This window comes from Myotis nattereri, assembly GCF_964212035.1.
Source record: "Myotis nattereri genome assembly, chromosome: 3".
NCBI lineage: Eukaryota > Metazoa > Chordata > Mammalia > Chiroptera > Vespertilionidae > Myotis > Myotis nattereri.
In genome coordinates this window covers 85,100,554-85,112,456 of record NC_138077.1, presented here as the reverse complement: position 1 = coordinate 85,112,456, position 11,903 = coordinate 85,100,554, and the positions used below count along the sequence as shown (strand labels likewise).

Sequence of the window (11,903 nt, the reverse complement as noted above, 5' to 3'; positions counted from 1 at the left end):
TTGACTTGGGGTGGTAAACCACACAATACAATATACAGGTAAGGTATTATAGAATTGTACAATTGAAATGTATATATTATTAACCAATGTCACCCAAATAAATTCAATAAAAACAAAATACAAAAATAAAATAGATTATCCAAAGAATCAAGCTGTCTAATGACATCAGAATACCATAGTCTGAAATACCAATGTCTGTGTACCTACCTGGAGACTCAAAATCTGTTGCCTGTAGCCTCCATATGCCACCTTCGTCCAACCTCGCCAGTGAGACGAGGACTCCTTGAAGGCAGTTGAAGTGTTGAGTGTTTTTTTCCTAAAGTTATACTCTGCCAAGACTGAGTCCCCATTCCTTCCTTTTTCTTTGCTTCCTGGCTGGACACAAACTCCTGTCCCTAGAGGATTGGCTCCTTTGAGTGACTTTGCACATCTATATCCTTATCCAGGTACAGTTTAACACTCTAAAGCCTTTTTCATTTTACGAATTTCCTAGATTTTTGTTGGGGTCCAACCCCAACAGTTCCAGGAATTCCCAAAGATGTGGATGGAGTCTGCGAAGAATGAATGACACGGAGACAGCATTCTGTTGATCATCATAGCTAGGTTCTTTTTTTATTGTCCTGTTACATCTATATTTATACCATTTGATCCTATAAGCATGCCTCTATAATCACATCATGGTATGTTCTGGGTAACGTTCTACAGTTCCTTGTTTCTTATCTGACCTTTGCCAAAAATTCTGTCTCTATCTAGTTTTGTTGATTTTAATCTTGTCTAGGTTAATCTCTGTGTTCCATTATAAGGGCTATTCCAAGGTCGCTGATCTACTGATAGGCTACAAGGAAGTGACTGAAGGAGATTATCCTACCCAGTAAGGGTTATGTCCTCCCAGCCTCGCTGCTTGCCTTCCCTGGGACTGCCCTGTGTCGGTGGATCTCCAGGGGTATAGGCTTTGGTGCTTTCCCTGGTGGGCAGACCCCTGGGGATGTGGGCCCAACAAGTCCCAAATTTATTGCCAACAGTCTTAGTCCAAGGTCTTCATAAGTCCTTTCTCGGGGAGGTGGCCCTGACTAGAACACATAGTGCTAAGAAGGGGAGCAAACATATTAAGAATAGTTTGCCATATACGCCAGGTCCCTTGAAACATAAGCTGTGCAGATGTTTCTTCCCTGCAGCGACTGTGTCAAGCAGCAAGAGTGGACCGGCTTCCGGCAAATTCCCCCATTTTTATTTTTTAAATGACAGCGCGTGTAAATCAGCGGCCACCTCTCGGATTGGGTTGTTTAAGACTCGGAAGACCTGTTTGTGACTTGCTAACAGGTCAGTCCGAGGCTTAACCCTATATCGGCTCCCCACAGGTTTTGAAAAAGAGGACCATTCACTATAACCCCAAGTACTAGTGGCACAGTTTGCTCCTTTGTGTGACATGATACTATTGGGCTAGAAGAAGCTACTTTTCCTCAAAATTCCAGGCTGAGTAGTTACGTGTGAAGCCACTAGAGCACCCAGGCACCTTCAGAAAGCTGTTACTACTGACTTTGCTGTCCAAGAAAAGAAGCATCAAATGCACCCACAAATCAGCCTTGTAATTCACAGATGGGATGATTAACAATGTGCACCACCTGGCAGCTGCTGCTTTTTGACTAATTTGTCTTGCTAACTAGGCTCAGTTATGGTCTATGCTGCTGAAGAAATGCATGTGCTGTCAACTTGTATATGTAACCAATTTTAAGATTGCACAACCTTGAAATCATTATTGTAAAAGTTGTCTTTCTCTAAGTTTTTTTAAAAACATTTTTATTGACTTTTTGAGAGAGAAAGAGAGAGAGAGAGAGAGAGAGAGAGAGAGAGAGAGAGAGAGAGAGAGGAAGAGGGAGAGAGAAAGAGAAGCATTGATCTGAGAGTGGAACATTGATTGGCTGCCTCCTGCACACCCCCTTCTGGGGACCAAGCCTGAAACCCAGGCAAGTGCCCTGAACAAGAATTGAACCTGCGACCTTTCTGTGCACAGGGCGATGCCCAACCAACTGAGCCACAACGACCAGGGCTCGCTCTTTAAGTTTTGATTCCTCAGTCCTAGATGTTGCTTTACTTTCATGAATATGTCTTCAGTTTTCATCTATCCTACAGTGACAGGGAACTTTTAGAGAATTTTTCTTTTAATCTGTATGGAAATATCTATATGGCACTGAAATTGTAAGCACTGGAAAATTATGAAAGCCCCCAAATTCTGAAAATTCAACAAAACTAGTATGCCTGCTATTGTCTATTTTATAGTTTTAAACTCTTCATTTTATGTGAATTCTGTGGACTCCCTAAGGTGGCCAGTTCATCTAACATTATTCTATGGCACTAATATTCTGAAGATAGCTATCATTAATCTTTTGTTTCTTCCTGCTCAATATCCTCTTTATTTTAACTAGAAAAGGGCAAATTATATCATTCCCTGGTATACAGTTGCCATGGAGTTGATTACATACAGTTTCAATAACTTTCTCATTATACCTAGACCTCGCACTCTTTATGAGAGATTATCTCCCCCATTGACAGATTGTCAGACCTTTTTAAGTTATAAGAGACAGATACTCAACTCAAACCAGCCTAAGCAAAACAATGCACTTTATTGATTAAGCACCTGGTAGAAAGAAAAGAAAGTGGTACCAAGTTTTACCAGATCCAGGATACAAATGGCATCTTCAGGTCTTTTTCTCTCTACTACTCAGCTCCACCTCTTTTTTTGTGTCAGCCGCAATCTCTCCTATTGCCCTTCCAGCTCTCTTCTGCTGGCACCACCCCCCACTTCCCCAGCCTCTAGAATACCAGCTTATCATCTTCAAAGAGAGCCAAGACTTTCCCCCCAGTTTCCATTTGAAATGCCAGGAAGAGTCTCTGTTGGATCTTTGCTTGGTCGCTCACCCTCCAGTGAAGGAGTCACAGAGGCCAGGATGGTGCGATGAGCACCCATGGCCAACCCTTGCTCATTCTTTTTGCAGGGGATGGGGGACTGGGCAGTATTTGTCAACAGAAAAGGAGGGACGGGATGCTTGCATATTATGCCGACAAACGCAGTAGGCACCATGGTTTACTTCACTAAGAGTAAATGCATTTGCAATATTATATTTAACTTTTTATTATGGTAGCCAAATATCCTGGATTTTCTGGAACAATCCTGATTTAAATATTCTGTTCCGCTGCGAGACCATGTGTTCAAAGTTTTGCATTGGAAAATTTAATCATTCTAGTTTGAGGCTCATTCTAGTGATTGGCTCTCACAAAAACATTTTAATAGCTTTTATATGACAATTTACATATGTTTTTAAAAGCTTTAATTGAAATGTTTTAGACTCTAAATTCAAGGGAAGTATGATCAGCAATGGGTGGTAAAGAAAGTAGTAAAGACCTTTATGGAAGAAAAAAGTTGTTTGAGGTTTTGGGTAAACCTTCAAACCTTGCCAGCACATATCCTCCCTGCCACATAGAAACTCGTGTCACACTCAACACTGACATTTAGGCTACTGCTCTCCTGGCACTTTCCACAAGCTCATCAATTATGCTTTGAAATTTTACTTTGCAAACGATTGCTTTTTAATGAGCGAGCTCATTATTTTGCATCAGAAGCACTTTACTGCCAAGTGTTACCATTTCGTAGGGGGTAGGCAGACTTTAATTTTAAGTGGCGGCTCAAGGTTCCAATCTGCTGTCCTTTCCCTTTCTGCCAAAACAAACATTTCTCCCCACCAGGCATACACTTTCAACTCATGGAACTTGAAGCCAGCTCTCAGGAGTCTACAATTTAATCGATCCCACCTTTGCTAACAGATGCCACGCTGGCACCGGGGGCACAGGTTGAACTCTAGGGATTTGCAACACGAAGAGCAAGTGAGAAAACTACAAGCATTCAAAAGACACTCATTTTATTTAATTCTCCAGACCTTGACACAAAAATGGAAGCATAAACCCCTTCCTCATTACCCCTCTCAAGTGACTGCTCCTTTATTGAAACATAATGCTCTTTTTAATAAGCTCCCAAATGAGCCCAGCAACCAGAGGAGAGCAGAGAAACTGCAAGAGGCCATAAAAATGAAATATCATAAAATGCCACCAAAAGCTTCTGGACCCAAGGGACTTTCCCGAAGGTCACTGTCCACCGTCCTGCTGCAATACATGCACTGTGGGGGCTAGAGGGAGGACCACCAGGCAGCTAGGAGTAAGACACAGACAGTTGTGTGCCTTTCAGCACAAGTTACTCAGCGGCGCTGCCAGTGTGGCTGTTTAAAAGCAACACTGTGTTTTGGAAAGAGAATTTAAAGTACAAGAATAGTTTGCCGTCGTAAAGTCATAAAATGGACAAAGTACAATGGAGGCTTTTAGGAGCCATGAGAGAGGCTGGGTGGGCAGTGTTCTGATTTAAACTCCTGTTAAGGACTGCCTGCTTTTTTCTTCCTCTCTTTCATTTCCTGATGATAGAACAGAAAGCACTCCATGGTATGCAAGTGACACCTCATTTTATGCATCCAAGTGCTTTATTTGCCTCACCATTTTTCCAGCAATTTAAATAAATCACAGAGATGGAATTAGATTTTCTTGAAGAGCTAGAGAAAGGCAGTGAGAGGCTGAGTCGCCGCTAATTTCTACTGAGTGGACAGGAATTTCACTCCCTCCATTTAGGGGATACTCCTGCAGTTGGAGAGTAATGCCTGGCATCTTATCAGCCTACTTACTAGAAAGGCTGCTTAAACTCCTAATGCATCTCTGAAACGTTTCTAATGAATGATGGGGGTGGGGCGGGGGAGATGAAGTGTCCTCATGTTTATTCATTTCCTAGTTATAACGCTGGCTGATGGACTGAAAGATTGAGCACTTAAATAATTAACTCATTTACAATGTGAATTATATGTGTGATTTGCCTGACATGCTACCTGTGATGTGGAGCACACACTGAAACCTCTCCACACGGCAGTAAAGGTAGGGACGGGGCAGGTTATGTTAGGTCTGCTTCATCTGAGAAGGAACATTAATGGGAACAGAGGAGCAGAGGATCAGATGCTCGGTTTTCTTCCTCCAGAACAGGGATTGGGGATCTTTTTCTGTAAAGGGCAAGACAGTAAATATTTCCAGCTCTGCAAGCCATATGGTCTTTGTCGCATCTACTCAATGCCGCCAGGGTGGCATAAAAGCAGCCATAGACAGTCCACACAGGAAAGAATGGGGTTGTGCTACAAAAAAGCATAATCTATTGGCATTAAGATGTGAATTTCATATAATTTTGGAGTGTCACAAAATAGTCTTCTTTTGACATCTTCAACCACTAAAAATGTAGAAAACATTCTTCCCTCACAAGCAAGGCCAAAACAGTTAGTGGACCTGTGGGTAGGAGTTTGTGATCCAATTCTAAAAGACCAAATAGAAGTTTCTCCATTTAGTTACAGAATGACTGGGTCCAGGGCTGAGGTAGGACAGAGTTATATGTAGAATGTTAGATTGAAATGGCCACTAGAGGTTGCCTAGTCCAATATCCTCACTTCAGGGTCACCCTAGTATTTCTAGCTCACTATTAAGTATGGGAGGATATCTATGTAATTTTACAATACAAAGAGGGGCATATCCATAGCAACTTTACTTGGTTTAGGATCTGCTTCTTAGCTTTGCAAGTCCAATTACTCATATCAGTGCTTTAGATTTTATTATACCAGGTAAGGCTGGCTTATGGTAACTCAGGATATTAACCTTTTAAAAGCCTTTTCCTCCTTTGCAATCTTATTAAGCTCAATGATCTGTTTTCAGAATAATTTTTTAAAGCCATAAAATAAAATACATTTGCTAGTGATTATTTGTAATAAAAATTATGTTAAAATACAGTTATAAACTTTATGCTATGGTAATCTATGTCTCTTTATCAACTCAATAAATAACAAGTTCTGGTGAAGTAGTGATGAATATAAATTGTATCTTGCAAATATTTCATGTAGCAATGTGATATGAAAAGATCTGTGATTTGTTTTGGAAATAAAACCTAAGGTACTGTTAAGATCTCATACAATAATGAAATCTATAAGCCGCAATGCTAATGTAGTAATTTTTACAGAGGAATAGATATGTCAAGCAACCAGATCTTCATTTCGTTTTTACTGTATTGTTCCTTCTATAGAATAAATTCATACGTTAAAGTGCAGGAGGTTTGCTTTATGAGCAAGACATTGGGCAAAGGTGCTTGTGATTCAAAGAACCTGATTCCTCCATCTCCACAGGTGGATATTCATGGCCACAGGAAGGTCTGTCTGGATTTTATGGGTGTCCTTCTCCTTGACAGTACCTGGATAGATACTGCCAGTATTGGTCACAGTGTCAGCTTTGTCTGTTTCCTTTGAAACAACTATTCTGAATGATATACTCTTTCTTTACACAATAGGTTTTCCTCTGGCTCACATACATCCATAGCAAGCCTACCAGTAATTTCTGGAATCCTTCTGCAGGTGCCTTACAAGAACATTTCCTGTATTATATTGCAAAAATGGCCATGAATACACACACACACACACACACACACACACACACACACACACACACCCACGCACCCTCTATATATGCCCTATTAGCATCCTGTCCCCCACCCCCATCCTCACACATCCCCCTCTCAGCTTGGCAGTGTGATTTGCTTTGGCCGATGGGACATGAGCAAAATAACACAAACATGGCCTGAAAAAGCACTTGCACTCTGGGGATTGCTCCTATACTCTTCTTATAAGTGGAAAAGAGAAAGGTTTTAAGCCAGGACTTGCCTGCTGGATGATGGAAGACACATGGCCCAGTACAGTGAGACTATCCAAAACCATGCAGCTCCTGTCCAAACCACACATGAGTGAGCCGAAGGGGTATCAGTTGAGTCTATCCCAAATCAGCAGAACCTGTCAGCTGATGCGTAGATTCTTGAGTGGTAATGTGTTTGTTGTTTTAAGCCTCTATGTTTTATGATGATTTGTTCTGCAGCCAAAGCTAACTGCTTACAATATCATTCCCTTTACCCTCTCCTACTTTATCCCTTTCCAGTGATATTGTCCTCAAAATTTATGAAGATACCGTGATGCTTTGAAGGCACTCTGCTGACGTACAACATTCCCAGAGAAGTTGCCTCAAGCATCCCAAGTCTCACACAGACAATATGTGCAAATAACCCACTGGTTTGATTTCATAATGCATCTGGCCCTAGCCAATTTGGCTCAGTGAATAGAGCACCAGCCTGTGGACTGAAGGGTCCCGGGTTCAATTCTGGTCAAAGGCACATGTCCGGGTTGCAGGCTGGATCCCCAGTGTGGAGTGTGTAGGAGACAGCCTATCAGTGATTCTCTTTCATCATTGATGTTTTTTTCTCTCCCTCTCCCTTCCTCTCTCTCTAAAAACCAATAAACATTGAAAAAAGAAGAATAATGCTATCTTAAAGTTAAAAAAAGACAACAAAAAACCAAAATGCATCTGTTCTGTAGGAGCAAAGATTATGATAGTTTAATGAACTCCTGTAGGGGCATTTGAAGGAAGGAAAATAACAAGGCGTTACACAAAGGAATAAACTGCTACTGATAGAATTTTAAGAATCAGTTGAGATATTTATGGGCAAATGGGTTTCCTAACACACCTTCAAAATTAAAAAAAAAAATGCACTTATTGAGCTTGTACTGTGTCCACAGCCAGCGGCAGGACTAGGTTGAATCCACCAGGGTTCCTAGGACACAAAATTTAAGAAGTCATCTACTGTTAGGGTCAGACAAGTGCAAAGAGTAAATGTCTTGGCTTTGCAGATGCCGCCACCCTGGAGCTGCCGAGACCAGCCATGGTGAACCCCTCCGTGTCCTTTGACATCGCCATCAATGGCGAGCCCTTGGGCCTCGTCTCCTTCGAGCTGTTTGCAAAGTTCCAAAGACAGCAGAAAACGTCCATGCTCTGAGCGCTGGGGAGAAAGGATTTGGTTGTAGAGGTTCCTGTTTCGTAGAATTATTCTGGGATTGATGTGCCGGGATGGTGACTTCACACGCCATAATGGCACAGGCGGCAAGTCCATCTATGGGGAGACATTTGAGAATGAGAACTTTATCCTGAAACATACAGGTCCTGGCATCTTGTCCATGGCAAATGCTGGATCTAACACAAACAGTTCCCAGTTTTTCATCTGCACTGCCAAGCCAGAGGGGTTGGATGGCAAGTGGGTGGTCTTCTGTCAGGTGAGAGAGGGCATGGATGTTGTGGTAGCCACAGAGCGCTTTGGGTCCAGGAATAGCAAGACCAGCAAGAAGATCACCACTGCTGACTGTGGACAACTCTTATAAGTTTGAATTGTGTTTTATCTTAACTACCAGACCATTCCTTCTGTAACTCAGGAGAGGACCCCCTCACCCCCATTAGCTTGAAATCTATAATAATAAAAGCGTAATATGCAAATCTACCGAAGGACCGAATAACAGAATGACTGTCTGGACTACCTTCCAGACGACCACGCTATGACATGCACTGGAGCCAAGGCGGGTATGATGCGATTGGTCAGGGGGGGGGCCTGCCATCGCCCCATAATTGCCCCAAAGAGGGAGGCCCAGGCTACTCAGCCATGGCACTGTGGCAGGTGGGTGAGGCCTCTCTCTGTGGAGCCATCAATTGCAGAGCTCCAGCCTGGTGGGCAGGGCCTCCATCTGTTGGGTGATGATTGATAGGGAACTTCATGATCTATCCCCCCCAAAGAGGGAGACCCAGGCTAGCAGGCTGCGGTGGGTGGGCGGGTCCTCCCTCTGTACAGGGATGGACTGTGGAGCCCCAGCTGGGTAGCCTGGGCCTCCCTCTTTGGGGCAGTTGATCACAGGGCTCCCCATTGATCACAGGGCTCCCCATCAGTCGCCTAGCAGAGGAAGGCCGAGGCTACCTGGCTGGTGGCACAACGGCAGGTGGATGGGGCCTCCCTCTGTCATTGATCGATCTGGGGGCCCCGTGATTGATTGCCCCACTGGCTAGCGACACTGTGGTGGGTGCCAGAGGCTGACCAGCGATCATCCCACAGAGGGAGGCCCAGGCCAGCCAAGTGATCGCACTCCATGTCTGTCACCCACAGAGGGAGGTGACCGGTGGTGGGGAGCGGGGGCAGCACTGCATAGATGGAAAACAGTGGCAGTGCAGGGGCAGGGCCAGCTGCTGGCAGCTGGGGGAAGGAAAGTCCCGATAGGTCCTGATCCCTGGCCAGGCTTAGGGACCATACCCCAGGGGTCCCGATTGCGGGAGGGTGCCGGCCGGGCTGAGGATCATCTCCCCAGTGCACGAATTTCATGCACTGGGCCTCTAGTGTTCTATAATGTTTGTGCTCTTGCCCCAGTTCATTGGGTTCCATAATTTCCCTACCCTTCCCAGTCTAGCTGAATTGCAGAATTAAGTTTATGATTATGAAATAAAAACTAAGTAACAACAACAAAAAGAGTAAATGTCGCCTTAAATTTTGTGCCTCAGGAGCTCTAATCTTGGCTCTGATCCACTGCATTATGCCGGGGAATAGTACTTAACCAATATTTGCTATGACTGTGGCAAGACACTGTAGGTTGCAACTCTAACAGCCACTTCTTTTTGTCAAGCTGATACAGACTGAGTTTTATTCAGGTGCCTCCACAGAGTTCTGTGTTCAGGAATGAGCTTCTGTCCTCCTCTACAGGGTGTGTCATGATCTTTGAGTCAGGATAAGTCTAAGGCAAGCATGGTGCCCGGCCTCTTGCCGGTGATTGGTTGCCATGAGTATGTGATCCAGTCCTGGTGAGTGGGACCTGGAGGAATTCTGCTGGGGTGCTCCTGGGAAAAGTGTCCTTCCTAATAAAAAGGAATACACAGGCAGGAAGCTCTTTTCTTTGCTAAACATGGTCTTGTTGGTAAGCGATGCCTAGCTCTGCCACAGCTGTTTCATCTGTGAGGCATGGATGGCTGACATGCATGACATGGCAGATTAGTGCAATGCCAAGCACCTGGGTCCTTAGTGACAAGGCTGCCCCACCGAATTAACCACAAATGAATGCTACTTCTGGATTCTAAAATATGAGATAAAGTTTGAAGCCACTTTTAGTGATTTTCTGTTAATTAGCTGAAAGTGTATTTGATGCAATCAAATATCCTGAATTTGTAGAGTTTTTTTCTATGGAGGAGACTGCCATTCCCTTAATGCTTTAATTAAACAGCACACAAAATATCTCCTTTCTTTTCTAGCATGGTTAAAGAAACAAACAGCTTTGGAGACCTGAGATCTTATTAATCTACCTAATTTAATTTATGGAGTGAGCTGCATAGCTAGGGGTTTGGTATTAATGAATGCAGAAAGGAACCTGCAACCTTTTGTTATAGAGAAGTTGTCTCAGGACACAGGGGTGAGAAACACAAGCACTAATGAGCAGATTACCTCGGTCTTATGGAATGGGGACAAGAGGAGCGCATAGAAAAGTGGCAGAGAAAAAGGAGACTCACTTATACTTAATCCACTGAGATACACATCAGTAATGATTTAGAAATGCTGACTAAGTAGCTATTGGGTGGCTATTTAGCTATAGAAATAAGTAAAGATATGTCTTGCTCCGGGAGACTGTTTCTTTAAAAGAAATGAGAGACATGAGAAGAAAATTGATATAACTGTACATGTTTTGCAATCTAGGTTTCTCTTCACAGCTCTTCCTCATCTCTGCACTGGGAGTATGAAACCAGAAAGGAGTTACTTGGGGAGGGAAATTGGATGAGGGAATAAAAACTCAAAAAAATATGAAAGCAGAAAAACAAACATGAAATGCACTATGAAGAAGAGATGAGAGCTTAGAATTAAAGAGAGGACAGGAAGGGAAAGACAATGCTTATTGTCTACCTACCACATTCCACACTCTTTAACCTGCTTTCTTGTTTAATTTTCATGCCAATCTAAAAAAAGGAAATATTTTTACCTTTATTTATATTTCCATATTCCGGTGGTAGATTTGGGATACAAATCCAAGTTCACTGCGTCACCTCGCCACTAATAAAAAGTCCTTGAGTTTACAAAATGGGCTGCAAAGTCTGTAATATGGGAGGAAAAAATAGGTTACTAAATAAAACCTATATCCATGTTGTGAGTGAAATGCAAGACCAAATGAGCTGACTGATCTGGGGTGGTGGGTGAGGCAGGGGTGGCAGAGGGACGTGTCTGGCATGAAGCACGGAAGATGGAAAGGTGGGTGTCTGGGACATGCAGTTAGACTTGAATGTGATCTTGAGCAATCCAATTCTGTTGGAAGGGATTCTGTGATGAGATGGGGAGACAAAAGCAGAACAGGCTACAAGGTATGGGAACATGCTTGGCAACCCCATTGTCTTCGGTACCTGAAGCTGTCCCACATGGTCAGTAGGAACAGGTTGAGAGAAGTAACTGACTGCGGTGTCCCATGAGGCACCACAATTTTCACCTGCCACGCAATCCTACTGGAGTCTCTTGGTCCCTACTCAGAGCTAGCTTCCTAGCCACTCTGGAGAGGCTTCCCAGGAGGGAATATATTCCAAGGGCAAAGGGAATATGCTGTCAGCTGGATTCTCTGGGTACGTTCTTCCTGGGGCCGGTGCCAGGAAGAATTGCCGTAAGCCACTGGGCAGGAGGAAGATAGTCATCACAAGGAACCTCCGGACATCAGTCTTAGTGGCCTCTGTCTGCCAGACCGCTTACCTGAATGTTTCTCGGACACCTTACTTTCAACATGTACCAAATTGAACTCACTTCCTTTCCCCTTGCCTGCTCTTTCTTGTCTTCCTAACCATAGGTAAGAACATCAAGGCACACATGCCAGAAACCACGTGTCCTCCTGGACTCCCCCCCTCTCCTCCTCGGATGCATCATGGCCTCCTCCAAGCTTACCTCCTTAAACGCTCTCTCATCTATG

At 43.7% G+C, this 11,903-nt stretch overlaps 1 pseudogene across 1 annotated transcript; it reads left to right on the top strand.

Annotated features, from left to right (window-relative positions):
- Positions 1-7,825: 7,825 nt before the first annotated feature.
- On the top strand, positions 7,826-8,318 carry LOC308515404 (peptidyl-prolyl cis-trans isomerase A-like; annotated as a pseudogene). The gene has a single exon. The product of its transcript is annotated as a peptidyl-prolyl cis-trans isomerase A-like (transcript).
- Positions 8,319-11,903: the final 3,585 nt, after the last annotated feature.